This window comes from Mobula birostris, chromosome 4 (genome assembly GCF_030028105.1).
Source record: "Mobula birostris isolate sMobBir1 chromosome 4, sMobBir1.hap1, whole genome shotgun sequence".
NCBI classification, from domain to species: domain Eukaryota; kingdom Metazoa; phylum Chordata; class Chondrichthyes; order Myliobatiformes; family Myliobatidae; genus Mobula; species Mobula birostris.
Window position 1 is genome coordinate 73736228 of NC_092373.1, and position 16435 is coordinate 73752662.

Here is a 16435-nt window from a genome sequence, read left to right on the forward strand (position 1 = left end):
TACAGTAAATATTGAAAACAGATGTGCTAACCACTTTACCAAGCTATTGCTTTGCATTCCTAAATATGTGCACGTGTGTGCATGGATATTATTTATGGAACCAAGGGCACTCCTGGCACACAAATATCAGACATAACTAAGTTTAAATTCATTATTGCCCTTCCTGACCTTTGCTGGTGGAAAGTTGGATTATATTTCTATCAATATAGAAAAAATCATCATTTCAATTAGACAGACTTTTAAATGAGCCATTAATTAACAGATGAATCATCTTATTAGCCAGTCAGACAAGAAATTCACTGTAAAATAATGTAGGAACCAAGAGTACAAACATAAAAATTCTCAATCATGCAAATTTCTATGCATACAGTACACACTCATTGCAGAGTGGTGCATTATAGTAAACTAAATCCTCCAATTTTCAAGCAACCCCTCTCCTTCTCCCTCTCGCTCACTCTCTACTCTAGTTCACTCTCATTTTCCGGCATTTTTCAGAGTTTTTATTGAAATAGGCAGGGCTATAGCTGATTTGGAAGTTACATTTTAGTACAAAAACTGTAACACTCTAACAAGCTCAGAACCATTTCATTCTTTTCTATTTGATTGTTCAAATGCAGTCAATGGGAATTTCTTCAAAATTCTTTCTTTCTTTTTCAATCATTTTTATTAGTTTCACAAAATATAATACTCTCAAAATTCTTATGGCAACTAATTGTGGAAGAAGGTTAGCCCTCTGTATATTCTCCAATGCCACACAGAAGAGGCATAAGAAGATAGTGTGCTGGTTTCTGATCCCTTTGCTCAGCAAACTGTAGCAGAAATTATGCATATGGAGATGAGAGGGAGCAGATTATCAAGCTTAAATAGGATGGTATTCTCACTGTAACTTTTCATTTAATGTCCAAAAACTTGCCAGAACCTATGCTTACATTAAATCGATTTATGGGAATGGTGGTGGAACACGAATGATAGCTTTGAAGTTAACTTAATATAAATCACTGCATTAAGAGATGAAAAAATTAAAAAAAGGAATGCAGTAATCTTTTAGTCCTCACTAACTAACTTCTTGCGCGGAGATTGGCTGAGAGATAATAGAAGACTGCATGAGCCCAGGAAGCTATCAACGCTGGAGTGAACCACTGTCCAGTAAATGAGAGAATGTTCAATTACTACTTCCCTCTCTGGTACCACACACACAAATGCCTACATTACTATCAAATCTTGTGAATGATGACTTAACCATTGGCAGCAAAACAGAAACTTCAACCAGTAACTATGGTACGTTTAGTGCAAAGGAACAATAACTGGCTCAAAGTTTTAAAATGCACCAGCTCTCTTAAGATAATTAAGCAAAACCATTGTTAGTAAGCAGCAGGATAAAAGGGTCCTAAAAGAGCAAAACAGACATATTAGATGGAAAACTACATTATTTCTGGCTGTCAGTAACTGTTTTGTTGCAAGAGATACACAGCATATATTTGTAAAGTAGCACAGAAATTTCTATGACAAAATTCATTATTTCACTTCCTAAAACATATAGACGGTGTTGACTAAGTAGGTAAAGCACAGGAGGAGAGTAAGAGAACAATTCTCTATTCCATGCTGGACTTTGGTGCCAGTGGAGCCCAAATGAAAGAATTTAAATACCTTGTGCTAACGTACAGTTTGCTGCTGCTCCAAATCTCTGTCACATGCCTTTTCCCCCATAATGATTTTGTGAAATTGAGTTCAGCGGAGACAGACCCTGGGGTTTCTGTTTTCTCCTTCAATCCATCAAGGCAGAGTAAAAGAAACTTCGTTTGCTGTGAAATATTTAAATGGGAAACAGGCTGGTGTTGTGAGCACTATCATTTGAACACCACCCCCACCTTCTGCTCCAGTCAGCTCATTACCTCATGCCTTGTGCTATGCATTACCCTATAGCAGAGCACCTCTCAGATTGTTAACTCAAATTGTACAAGCCGGTTGATCAGTTCACTTCATTTTGCCCGAAAAGGCTGTATTAGCAGTGGACGTCCTATACTCAATTAATACAAAAGCTTGGATGGCAGAAAAAAGTCCGATCTGTAGGCACAGATCAATATTTGCAAACTTGAGCTTGGGTAAGGAAGAATTTACTGCCAAAATAGTAGCAAGTTCAACTGTGCAGCTGTACGTTGTTTTTAATAGGTAATTAATCCAAGAACTTTTGGTAAGAAGGAATAACGAATGAATTGCAAATCACTACTAGTTGGTAGCTGATTTGTTTTGCCCCGAGGCCACACTCATGACAAAGATAATTTGCCATCAACTTCCCCATGGTTTCATGTGATTATTAAACTTAAACTGTTTCTTTGCCAATTAAGCTATCTGGAGAAGTACGGCACTTCGTCTTTATAGTTTTTTTTTGATGAGCCAATTTGTGGTTCTCTTTGGTTTCCAGATTTCTGTCCATTTATCTATTTCTCCTTCCAATTTTTCTTTGCCTTTTATCATGTTCTCCTCTGTGCCTTATTCAACATTAATTCACTGTGTTGCATTCTCTGGCATTCCACTTTATTTCTTCAACAATTTTTATTCAATTATAGTACAGTGGGTTTAAGACTTACTCCAAAGACTTGAGCAGAAATAAACTGTGATATCTGAGGGAGTCATACACAGTCAGGAGTGCCGTCTTTTATGTGAAACATAAAAATGAGGCAGCAACTTCTCTCTCAAGTGAATGCAGACTATCAAAAATACCATTTTGAAACTGTAAAAGAGACAATATTTGGCTCTTAAACAACATCACTAACAACAAAATTGAGAGAAGGATCTCAAACCAAAATGTTGGCTGTCATAGAATTACAGACTCATTGAAGAGTGTGGTATAGAAAAGGCACTTCAGTCCCTTCAGTCCAACTAGTCCATGCCAAACTACTATTCTGCCTAGTCCCATTGATCTGCACCTGGACCATAGCTCTCCATACCCCTCCCATCCATGTATTTATCCATACAACTCTTCAGTGTTGAAATTGACCCCACATCAACCACTTCCACTGGCAGCTCATTCCACACTCTCATCACCCTCTGAGCAAAGGCGTTCCTCGTCATGTTCCCTTTAAACATTTCACACTTCACCCATGTTCTTTAGTTCTAGTCTCACCCAGTCTCAATGGGAAAACTCTGCTAGCATTCACCCTATCTTTACACCTCATAATTTTATATACCTCTATTAAATCTTCCTTCATTCTCCTATGGTCCAGGCAGCAAATGAAGTCCTACCTATTCAACATTTCCCTAATACTCTGGTCCTTAAGTCAGGCAACAACCTTATAAATTTTCTCTGTACTCTTTCAATCTTATTGATATCTTTCCTGTAGGCAGGTATATTCCAAATTTGGCCTCACCAAAGTCTTATACAACTTTGACATAACATCCTGACTCCTGTATTCAATACTCTGATTTATGAAACCAAATGTGCCAAATGCTTTCCATACCGACCCTGTCTACCTGTGACATTACCTTCAAGGAATTATGGATCTGTATTCCCAGATTCCTCTGTTCTACCACTCTCCTCACTACTCTACCATTCACCGTGTAGTTTATCTCCTAAAGTGCAACAACTCACACTTGCCCACATTAAATGTCATCTGCTATTTTTCAGCCCATTTTGTCCATTTTTCTTCACAGATGCTGACTGATCTGCTGAGTTCCTCAGGTTGTTTTCTGCTCATTAACAACAGATATCCTGTTCTTTTACTGTTTATGTAATGGAATCCAGCTGTGCATTAATTGCTTGCTGCTTCTCAAATATTGTGACAATAACTTCCATTTAAGAGTACTTCATTATGATACTGTAACATCTGAAAGACTTGAAGGATGTTTCATAAAAGTCCACCTCACTTCTTTGAAGAGCATGGAGACCAAAATCCAAAGTTCAAAGTATGTTTTTATTATCCAAGTACGTATATGTCACCATATGCTACTTTGAGATTCAATTTCTTGCAGGCATTCACAACAGAATAGAGAAAAGCAATAAATCATACAAAAACTAACCAATAATCTATGTGCAAACCAAGACAAACTGTACAAATAAATAAATACTATGCAAACATCTTAGGCACATATACAGTAGATAGCTTGGGTGCCTCAACATTCGCATAGAACTGTAGTAATTTTATGTATTGCACTGTACTGCTGCCACAAAACAAACATATTTCATGACATATGTGAGTGATGATAAGCCTGATTCTGATAAGGGTCTCTGTTGTGGACTGAGAGAGGGAAGGAGGTAGGGAGAGGGGAATCATGGTCGGTGAAAGGGGAAAGAAGGGGGGAGGGAGCAGGAAGCAAAAGACAGAGATTCTGTAATAATCAATAAGCCATTTGTTTGGAATCAAATGACCCTACCTGGTGTCTTAGGGCTGGGTGTGCCTGTATCCATGTCACCCCCGCCCCTGTCACTCCTTCTCTGCCACCTGTCCCACATCCCTCTTCTCATTACTACCATCAAGGAGGAAATACAGAAGCCTGAAGACACACACTCAATGCTTCAGGAATAACTTCTTTCCCTCCACTATCAAATTTCTAAATAAACTCCTAAATATTACTTCACCAATTTTTCCTCTCTTTTTACACTGCCTATTTATTTTAATTTATATTATATATAAACAACTATAATATATAATTTTAAAAAATTACGCATTGCTTTTTACTGCTGCTACAAAACAACAAATCCACAAATTTCACGATATTTGCCAGTGATTATTAAATATGATTGTGAGGGGTGTATGGGGTGTCTAGGGAGGGGTAGCACCTCTGGTGGGGGGGGGGCCTGTCGTGCACTTTTCAGGGCAGCTCGTCCACGTTTGGTCCCCACCTGGCGCTCAGCTCTCACTCGTGGCTCCAAGTAGCTGTAACACGCGCAGCGGCCCCACCCCAGTAAACCGTCTCAGCAGACGGGCCAAACCAAGTGAAGGTAGCCGACATGTCTTCAACCCTCGATAAGGTAGGGCAACGGTCCCCAACCACTGGGCCATGGATTGGTGCCGGGCCGCAAAGCATATGCTACCGGGCCGCGAGGAAACGATATGATTTGGTGATATAAGTCAACTGCACCTTTCCTCATTCCCTGTCATGCACTGTTGAACTTGAACGCATGCGAGGTCATTACCCGCGCGTCATCCATGTCAGCGCAGGAAGATCAGCTCCTCGAGCTTGCAAATGACGACGGGCTGAGAAGTATGTTTGACATAACACCTCTGCCGGCATTCTGGATCAAAGTCAAGGCTAAATATCCTGAGATAGCTATGAAAGCACTGAAAACGTTGCTTCCATTTCAACATATTTCTGCAATGAATACAATGAAAACTAAATTGCAGAATAGACTGGACATAAGGAACCCCCTTCGAATATCACTGTCTCCTATCACCCCTCGAACGAACCGTGTCGTTGCAGGGAAACAAGCCCAGGGCTCCCACTGATTCGGCGATATTGGTCTGTTGCAATGATTTTATATGTTCATATGGAGAAAATATGTGCTGTGTGTTTAATATCCAAACGTTACTTAAACATTATAATACTATTGACTTATAAGTGACTTATATAACCATATAACAATTACAGCATGGAAACAGGCCATCTCGGCCCTTCTAGTCCGTGCCGAACGCTACTCTCACCTAGTCCCACTGACCTGCACTCAGCCCATAACCCTCCATTCCTTTCCTGTCCATATACCTATCCAATTTTTCTTTCAATGATAATATCGAACCTGCTTCTGCCACTTCTACGGGAAGTTCGTTCAACACTTACTTCAAGCTCCCCTGTCCTCCCCTGATAATTGACTTATCACTATATTCATGCGAGGAAAATATGCGCTGTGTGTTTAATATTAAATTCGTTAAGATAAACCCTTTTAGAAACGAAATTGAGTGTATTAGCCATTTATCACCTATATTCCAGTCGTGATTAACCCCCCCCCCCCCGCCGAACAGAACCACCAAAAACGATTTGTAGGGAAAAAAAATCGGCACCTACACGCATGCGCACTGGTGCCCGCGCAAGGTTTCATGGTCATTGTAGATTTTCTCAGGATAAACACAACGTATTTGACAGCTACTCTTGTCTGTTGGCAACACTACCCCCTTGCCCCCGGGTCGGCCAGTCCGCAACAATATTGTCAATATTAAACCGGTCCGCGGTGCAGGAAAGGTTGGGGACCCCTGAGGTAGGGGATCTGCCTGTCCCAGCGTGCGAAGTCTGGCCCTGACAGATTGAGCCGAGGAGACCGATTAATGGTCCAATAGTCAAGTAGGCAGGCCCAGCAGGCGTCATGGAGCGCTAAGAGCACGACAAGACACTTAGACGTCCTGGTCACCCACTGCAGCAGGAGAGGTCTCCAGCCATAGCGGTTGTCCATGCCACTGGATCAAGGTCTCTTCTGCAGAGAGAGTGGGATTGCCCCTGTGCAACGGCTGTTCCACTTAAAACTCCAAAACGCACAGGTTTCTGTTCTGCAGTTCACCTCAGTCCAAACTCAACTCGTCAAGCCCTGCAGCGATAGGGGAGTGGCAAAGCAACAGGTGAAGATGACCACTGGCAGTTGTAGTCACAAACCTGCATGTAGGCGACTTTTGACCAGTGGTCGTTCGTCTCTGTACCCGGGATTGCAGAGATGTCCGGCAGCATCCAGGGCGACTGGGCAGCCATTTTTAGGACAGCACTGCCCACCCTTGTATATGAGAGGGAGTTAGAAAAGGTACCCTAAACCTTGCCTGCCCCACAACATCTGGCTAGCTAACTGCGGATCATCTCCTTAGTGGTCAACATGCATCAAGAAAAACAAATCAAAGAAAGCTCATCTTTGGAGCCTGGAACGGCCGCACCTTGCTGGATCGAGACAAGGTGACAAGGCCTGAAAGACGAACAGCACTCATAGCGGCTGAACTTCGCCGTTATCATATTGACATCACCGCACTCAATGAGACCAGGCTTGCAGACGATGGTTCATTACAGGAAGCAGTGAGTGGATAAACGATCTTTTGGAAAGGGAACCGCAGACTGACGACAAGATCCACGGAGTAGGCTTTGCAATCAAAACTGCTCTGCTGAAGAACATCCCTACTCTACCCACTGGAATAAATGAACCTATCATGATGTTCAGCTTTCCTCCCAGCAAGTCCTGGTACATCACCTTTGTCAGTGTCTATGCACCAACTCTCGTGAGTTGGGACTAAGACGAAGAAAGTTTCTACGAGGACCTGGACCAGACTATTTGGACAACCCCTGCCAGTAACAAACTCATCATTTTGGGCAACTTCAATGCTAGGGTGGGGACAGACAGTGACAACTGGGACGGAATCCTTGGGAGATATGCGTGTGAAAACTAAACAGTAACAGCCTGCTGCTTCTGAGCAAGTGTGCCGAGCACCACTGGGGCATCCCTAACACGATGTTCAGACTTGCAAGCAAGTACAGAACAACCCGGATGCATCCCAGCTCCACACACTGGCACCTACTCAACTATGTCATAGTACACCAGTGTGACCTTCAAGACGTCACCATCACCCAGGCCATGCGAGGTGCTGAGTGTTGGATGGATCAGAGGCTGGTTCGGTCGGTCCTCAAACTGCACATAGCCCCTTTGCATTGTAAGCAACCAAAGACTGTCAGAGTGTCATTCAGCATCAGCAGACTGCAAGACCCAGGTCAAGTCCAACGTTTTCAACATGTACTTTATGAAAAACTCTCCAGCAATTCACCGCTTGTGGGAACCCGTTCTGAAAAGTGGACGCAGTTCAAAGACGTCATCACGCAAACTGCAACAACTGTACTCGGACTGAAAACCCGAGTGCATCAAGACTGGTTTGATGTAAACCATGAGATCATCTCAGCAGCCCTTCAGTTAAGAACGAGGCCTATGCAGACTGGCAGAATGATCCGTCATCTGTCTCAAAGAAAGGCAAGTTTAAACACCTGCAATCCAAAGTACAGGCAGAACTGTGAGAAATGCAGGACGAGTGGTGGCAGAGAAAGGCTGAGCAGGTGGAATGCTATGCAGACATGCATGCCACCAGAGTGTTCTTCAGCACCATAAAGACAGTTTATGGTCCTTCTAAATCAGGATGCCTCCCCTTGCTGTCATCTGATGGGTTGAGGCCGATCAAAGACCAGGAAGGACTGAAAAGCCGCTAGGCTGAACACTTTTCCAACCTACTCAATAGGCCATCCGCAGTTGATCCTGATGTCTTACAGCAGATCCCTCAGCAGCCAGTCCTGGATGACCTGGACCTGCCACCCTCTACTGATGAGATCAAGAGAGCGATCTCGCAGATGAACTCAAATAAAGCAACAGGGCAGGATGGTATTCCAGCTGAGATCTACAAAGCATTCGGCCCAAACGCCTTACAGGCGTTCCAAGATATCCTGGAAGACATCTGATCACAGAGGAGATGCCTGATGACTTCTGCAATGCCCTCATCATGGCTCTCTACAAAAACAAGGGAAGCAAATCAGACTGCAGAAACTACAGGGGTATCTCACTGCTGTCCATCGCAGGCAAGAATTTTGCCCGCATTCTCCTGAACAGACTTTTCACTGTCTCGGAAAGGAAACTTTCGGCCAGAACGGAGTACAGTGGACATGATATTTGCCATGAGGCAAGTCCAGGAGAAGTGCATCGAGCAGAACGAACCTCTTTACTGTCTTCATTGACCTGACAAAGGCATTTGACACTGTAAACAGGGAGGCTCTGTGGATCAGCCTGAGATGTTACGGAAGTCCAAGGAAATTCGTGAAGATAATTCAGCTGCTCCACGATGGAAAGACAGAACAAGTACTTTGCAGTGGTGATATGTCAGCTGCATTTGCCATTTCCAGTGGGGTGAAACAGGGCTGTGTACTAGCCCCAGTCCTGTTTAATCTGTTCTTCACTTGCATGTTGTCACGTGCTGTCCAAGGGCTGAAGGAGGGAGTGTACATCAGGTACTGATTGGACGGCTCTCTCTTTGACCTTTGCCACTTGAATGCATGGACGAAGTGCCTGTATACAGTCATTCAGGAAACTCTCCTTGTCGATGATTGTGCACTCCCGGCACACAAAGACAATGATCTACAGTTGATGCTTAACAAATTCTCAGACGCTGCTACGCCCTTTGGCCTGACTATCAGCCTGAACAAGACTGAAGTACTTCATCAGCCCGTGCCAAACACCAACCCCACAGAACCAAAAATCACTGCTGACGACACCCAGCTGACAAATGTAAACAGCTTCAAATACTTGGGAAGCATCATCTCAAGTGATGGGTCCTTGGACAAAGAAATTGACTCCAGGATCAGCAAGGCCAGCCAGGCTCTGGGGAGGCTGCATACCAGAGGCTGCATATCAACACAACGTCTGCATCTCCACAAAGCTGAAAGGCTACAGAGCTGTGGTCATCCCTCCTCTCCTATATGGATGTGAGACGTGGACTCTGTATCGACGACACATCAAACAATTGGAGAAATTTCACATGTGCGCCCTCCGCTCCATCCTTGGCAGTCATTGGCAAGACCGTGTCTCCAACCTGGAGGTCTTAGATTGCACTGTCATGGTCCGGTCCATCGACTTTTGCTCCAGGTTTTCCTGTCTACCCTGTTTCTGTTCTTGTTGAGCTAATTGAGGCAGCTGATGCTCGTTGGGGCTGGCTGCATAAATTCCTTCAGAGACCAGGGAATGGCTGCTGGATTGTTCTTGTCCTACTCCTTGTATCCCTTCCCCTGCCTCCTGTTTCCTTGCCAGAAGCCCTGCCTTGTCTTGCCGGCAACTCTCGCCTTGCTTTGCCAGAAGCCTTGCCTTGTCTTGCCAGTAACTCTCGCCTCACCTGAAGTTCTGGTCTCGCCTTGAATTGCCTGAAGCCTTGCCTTGTCTTGCTGGTAACTCTCGCCTCGTCTTGCCTGCAGTCTTGTCCTGGAGCCACCCTGCACCTAGCTCCCTTCCTGTCCCTTGCCTCCGCCCAGGTAAGCCAGGCCGTCTTGCCGTTACCTATGGTTGGTTCTGTCCCTTCCTGTCCCATGCCTCCATCGGGTGGAGTACCGCGCCCTGCCCAGGTGAACTGTGCCCTGCCCGGAAGGAGCCTGCCAAGCCTCGTCTCTAGCCGCCTGCCTCCTGCCAACCCTCATCTCTACCCTCCTGCCTCCTGCCAAGCCTCACCTCTGGCCTCAAGCCTGAAGACTCCTGCCTCCTGCCAAGTCTCGCCTCTAGCCTCAAGCCTGAAGACTCCAGCCTCGTCCTGCCTGCCTGCCTGCCAAGCCCTGTCCTTGCCTGGTTCTGGGGTCCGAGCCAGAGGCAAGACCCAGATACTGGGTCCTTGTCCAGTCTTTGGCTTAGAGTCCAAGCCCTGGCTCCTAGCTCTCTTGTCCAGTCCTGTTCCAGGTTCCTGGTTTTCGTGTCCATGTCTTTGCCATCAGCTTGTATCCTAGTCCTGTCCCTAGTACTTCAGTGTCTGTGTCTTGCACTTGGGTCCATTCCCAGCCACCACCTTATGACACGTGCGGAGTCCATCAGCATTGAGTCCCTGATCATCAGAGCCCAGATGCAGTGGGTGGGACACGTCATCAGAATGGATGACCACCGTATGCCTCGCCAGCTGCTCTATGGTGAACTGGAGACCGGAAAATGACCTCAAGGTCTCCCACACAAGTGCTACAAAGACGCTGTGAAGGAAACCCTATGCTACTGTGACATCCAGCCAAGGGAATTAGAAGCTACGGCTGCTGTCAGAACCTGCTGGCGAGCCCTGTGCTATGAAGCCTACACCAGTTTTGAAGACAGGCGCTGCCAAAAACTGATGGAAAACCGTGAGCAGCATCATAGAACAGCGGCCACAATTATTACAACAACAGACTTCCAGTGCCCCCACTGTGCTAGACTCTGCACTTCCAGTCTGGGATTGGAGAACCACCTCCATGTCCACAGATGAACTGCACAACAGTGTGTCTTCTTCGAACCCGAAGGACTACCAATTGTTGTGAAGACCAACACAGCATAGTCATTCAAAGCCTCTACCATTTCCTCATTACCCAGTATCAAATTCCCCCTTCTTGTCCTCCAAAGGACCTACATTCACTTTAGTCACCCTTTCTTGTTTTATATAATAATAAATACTTTTACTATCAGTTTTTAAATTTTGTGCTGGTTTATTTTCATAATCTAGCTTCCTTTCTTTATTGCTCACTTAGTGGTTCTTTGTTTGCTTTTTAAAGTCTTCCCAATCTTCCAGTTTCCCACTACTCTTGGCAACTCGCACAGAATACACCTTTACAAACCCCACACGCTCTGCTTTCCACAGGAATCACTCCCTACATGATTTCCTTGTCCATTCATTTCTTCCCACTAGCTTTCCTCTTGGCCCATATCCCTGCAAGTGAGAGAACTGTTACACCTACCCATTCCCCTCCATCCTCACCTCCACTCAACGCCCCAAACTGTCCTTCCAGGTGAGGTAACTCTTCACTTGAGAATCTTTTGGGAGTCGTCAACTGCATTTGGTGCTCCCGATGCAGCCTCCACTACATTGGTGAGACCCGACATAAATTGGGAGACCACTTTGTTGAGCACCTCTGCAAAAAGCGATATTTCCCTGTGGCCAACCATTTTAATTCCCATTCTATTGTTATAAATAGCAACAATGAGATGAATTTGAGTTTTTTTCATTAAATAAACAACACTTATTCACCTCTGCTCAAGAACATGGAACAGTAAAGGAACAATTATCTTAAAATGGATAGTAACAGCGTTATGCATCGATTGTGCGTCTATTGGGTGGTGGTTCTGTGGAATGCTCTGCCTCAGAAGGCAGTGGAGGCCAATTCACTGGATTCTTTCAAAAAAGAGTTAGATAGAGCTCTTATAGTGGTGTGAAGGGATATGGGGGGAAGGCAGGAAAAGGATACTGATTGTGGATAATCAGCCATGATCACAGTGAATGGTGGTGCTGGCTCGAAGGGCTGAATGGCCTACTCCTGCACCTATTGTCTATTGTCTATTGTGGTCAAACTTAAAGATAATTCTTAACAGATCTTATTAAAGCACTTAAGTCTTAAGGTGGTAATTTAATAAGTCCAAACAATTCCCGAAAATAGTCAAGAGGAGAGACTTCCCAAACCAGCTTTGGAACAGTCCCCGAAGCAAAGACGTCACTGCTGATGCAGCTCCCAGCCAAAATGCCTTGTGTGAAGATATGACACAGAATACGATTTCTCAACGTAACTGACCTTTCAACAAAGTGATCATCGCACAACCCTTAACGTTTTAGGGTTAACAAAACGTGCGTGCCACGTACGAATGATTCCAAATGTCAGTCACACCTGTAATGTGCCGAATGCCACTGGTTAACCCCAAATCCTTTTAGGGTACATTCGGAGTTGGGGATTCTTCACTCTCACTCTTTCTTCTTCTCCGATGGCGTAACTACCAATGGCGGTTTCCCCTTTTATACTAGTTGAAGCATGCCATCACGTGACATCACATCACCCCACTATCACAAGACAATTACATCATTCCAATGGCACAAGACCATTACATCACTCCAATAGCATACTTACAGGATATGTAACACTATGTCAATCCATGGCTTCCTCTTCTGCCACAATGAGGCCACTCTCAGGGAGGAGGAACAACGTCTCATACTCTGTCTAGATAGCCTCCAACCTGATGGCATGAATATCGATTTCTTCTTCCAGTAATTTTTCCCTCCTCTATTCCCCACATCTTGCCCCTCCTCTTTCCCTTTACCCCATAATCCACTCTGCTCTCCTATCAGATTCCTGGAATAACTATCTCCCAATCACCTCCCAACTACTTACTTCATTCCCTCCCCCCATACCCAACTGACTCTACCTATCATCTTCTAGCTTATTCTCCTTCCCCTCCCCCGACCATTTTATTGTGGCACCTTCCCACTTCCTTTCCAGATGAAGGGTCTCAGCCTGAAATTTCAACTGTTTATTCATTTCCATTGATGCTGCCTGACCTACAGAGTTCCTCCAGCATTTTGTATGTGCTGCAGTTTGTACAACCATTGGGATGTGAGGTTGAAGATACACAAGTTTTTTTTATATTGTAGGTGGTGTATTTGGTATTGTACATGCTGCCACACTACAATTGAAAAGTCAGGAGTTAGAAACAGATGAACAATTTCTGTTCATTTATTTAAGTGACTGTTTGCTGTTATTTCCTACAGCATGTAGAATTTTCTTAAATATACAGTAATTTAAGTGGTAACCTGTACAATGGCCATTTTCTTTTAACATGTGAATAATAGATATGGAAGCATTTATACTCACATTTACTTTGCACATTTTCTTTAATCCTCATTGCAAATGTGATCTGTAGCTTGCTCAATATAATGCTTTTGCCTGGAACATCATGAACTAAACACTTATCATAAAACCTATCAAATTACCCTGCAAATGTACTTAAGATATATTTGAAGAAGGCGACATAGGATACTTTCTGCTGCTAGCTGCAACCATTACTGTAAGCAAATAAAAAGAAATCACTTGAATTTTTGAGCTAGAGCAAATATAGAGTGAACACAATGCAATCAGTCAGACTGAGGTAAATAGAGCATTATTAAACATTTGAAATACTCTACAAAGCAATTACAAGTAGAGCAGATTTTGAACAGACCATGCACTATGTGTCTGAAAGCGTAAAGGCTTGCAAGCAACATGGTCCATTATTAATATGTAAATCATCTCAGAACTCAAGAGGAGGCAGATTGAATTGTGCTCAGAAAGAATGAGATCCTGCTGCGAATTTCTTGAAATTGCTGCTTTTCCACTTTAATTGGCCATTAACTTTGGTACAGAAAGTCCCTTATTTCACATTGAGTTTAGACCCTTCACTTGTCTTCACAGCCCATCCTTTGCTTAATGTTTTACTCCTTTAATCTTATTGGTTAAGGGTTTGCACCACCAGTCCTGTCATTGACCAGGATCCCAGATGCCATTATCAAATTCAATTTTCAGGGATTAACAGAGCACAACAAAAATAGTGCTGGAAGGAGTGAGGAAGTACCATACGATGTCTCCTTTCAATCCACTATCGGCGTTCGGCTAACAGATTTGCATCTTCATGGGTAACATGACTAAGGATACCAGCTGAAACCAAAGGTAGGTATTACCACTGACACTGATGCCTTCAGAATTTCTATTACCGATGAATATGAACTATCAAATACATTTTATAAGAATAATATCAGGCAGAAATCTGACTTTGGATTGTAATTAACTGTTTAGCTTCTGTTTTCAAAGATGGACACGACCCTTACTCTTTTTCATGCTGCTGATTTTAGCTCTTTGTCAGGACAACCTGCCCAGACTTCAAGGCTACAGATGTGACATTGGTGCATTGTCACAAGATCTGATGTAGGAATAATGTAGTCGGGAGGTTGTGGTGTTGGATTAGTCAGTGGAGTGGAGTAGGAAGACTGGGGGATCAGAGACTGACAACCAAGTGGAAACCCGGAATGTACTGTATGAAATCTCCCTTTAGCCATACTACTGATCAACCTGACGCAGTATTACTGAAGCATAATTATTCCAGGAATGACCAAATATGTTGCTCCTCAAAAAAATGTCCCTTAGTTTTCCCAGAACTTGCAGAAAATAACATCACATCGTGGGAGAATGATACCAAGTTTTGTCTTTGAATCAAAGATTGATCATGATGAAAAATGCCCACTTAACTTTCAGTAAGAATGTGATTCAGGCTGGAAATAGCTCAAATAAATTCCACTCTGGAACTGAGCAATGCTGTCCTTGAAAACACTTCAGAATTATGTTAAGTTATTGCCAGTTGCTAACATTGTTTTTGAGGAGTGAAGAATCATTATGGTTTCACGCTCACATTTTGTCAGCCATGGTTTCATGCTCCCATTTTGGATTAATTACATGGGGAGGTGGGTGAGAATCAGGAAGTAGTTGTTTGGTGAATGGATGCAAAAATACCTTCACTGTCCTTGAGCATATGTGATTATTCTGGGTCTGCACTCTACACATTGACCTTACTTGTACCTTCATCCTTGCATAGTGCCTCTCTCTCCGACTATTCAGCTAAGGTTTCTGGCCATGAAGTAGGGTACTCATCATCATCTGTGCTCTGCTAGGGCTTTCTGAAAGCTGCCAAAGCCTCTGCATGAATTTCCATGATTGGATGCAGGTAATAACAAGCATTTGATCAAGTGGTGCAGACAAAATGTAATGGTACTTGCTGCATCCAAAATTGGGTAAAAATGCACCAAGGAAATACCTTCACCGGGTTGACCTTAAAGATGCTTTGTGTGTATGTGTGTATATATATATGCGCGTTGACAGGATGCGACTTTTTAAAGCAACCACAATTTCCTTTTAACTAAACAAAGTAAACAATATGCATACAACAACAAGATAAAAGAATCATGCTGTTCACTAAAGGAAGATTCATAGCTGATTTACCAGAAAATGTATTTGCTCTGCTCAAATGCTGACTTTTAAATGAAAAGATACAATGAATCCTTACCATACGTTTGACTTGCAAAACATTTCTTGGACAATGCAGCACCAACTCACAGTTTCAGTCATGCACTATGTATCATCAGATTTAATGTTCATACCTTGAGCTGGACCTTAATCTTATGACCCAAGGAATCAGATAAAAGTTATCTTCCAAACTAATATAAATATTGCCTGTTAATAATTACAAAGATAGCCGGAGTTACTGAAAAACTGGCTAAACACTGGGGGTGTGAAAGTGCTCAACATGCTGTTAGAGGTCAGTGCAGGAAATCTGGGTGTCTGTGGAGCTTAAGGGATTGCGATTTGGCAAAAGGTGATCACCACCAGAGAATACAGCCTAATCTTCTCAGCAAGTCTCCAAAATGACATTATGTGATGTGCAGGCAGGCCCAACACTAAAAAAGCTACAGAGTGACCTGGTGTAAGACATCCATGGTTGGATATCGGACGGTGGACCAGTAAAGAGTGGATGAGAGCCCCCCAACCCCACATATTAAAGCTTAAATTAAATTTCCTTGCTCTGCGCTGACATCTTCAATCACTATACATTATGAGGTCATCGGTGTTCTTTTATTTCTTGTTGTATTCTGCGTTGTTCGGCTGAGTATTGTGGGCATGCTATGTTGGTGACGGAATGTGTGGCAACAGCTGCGAGCTGCCCCCAGAACACCTTCAGGTGTATTGGTTGTTAACATAAATAATGCCATTTCACTGTATGTTCTGATATACACGTAACAAGTAAACTTGAATCTTGTATCTTGAGTGACACAAATTGATCTGGAATGATCACCATTTCATTTCAGTCCACAGTAAGTAATTTTTCATTGTGTTACTCTAGAATAAATATTGCCATATTTCAAAGCCTGCAGATTTGCATGATTACTGTGTAAAGGATCTACAGTGAGACATAACCGTAGTGCTATTGATGATAATTATG

The 16435-nt window shown here is 43.4% G+C and overlaps 1 protein-coding gene across 6 annotated transcripts in view; it reads right to left on the bottom strand.

Moving 5' to 3' along the window:
• LOC140196415 (beta-galactoside alpha-2,6-sialyltransferase 1-like) overlaps positions 1–16435 on the bottom strand; it is a 127465-nt gene that overhangs the window by 96709 nt on the left and 14321 nt on the right. For 3 of the 6 annotated variants that reach the window (XM_072255574.1, XM_072255565.1, XM_072255573.1), the window contains exon 1: positions 1648–1807. The exons of 2 other annotated variants lie outside the window; for them this stretch is intronic. The gene's annotated coding sequence lies outside the window, so the exon portion shown is untranslated. Of the gene's footprint in view, positions 1–1647; positions 1808–16435 lie in introns of those variants that run through there. One more of the 6 variants, XM_072255570.1, reaches the window with a different exon arrangement.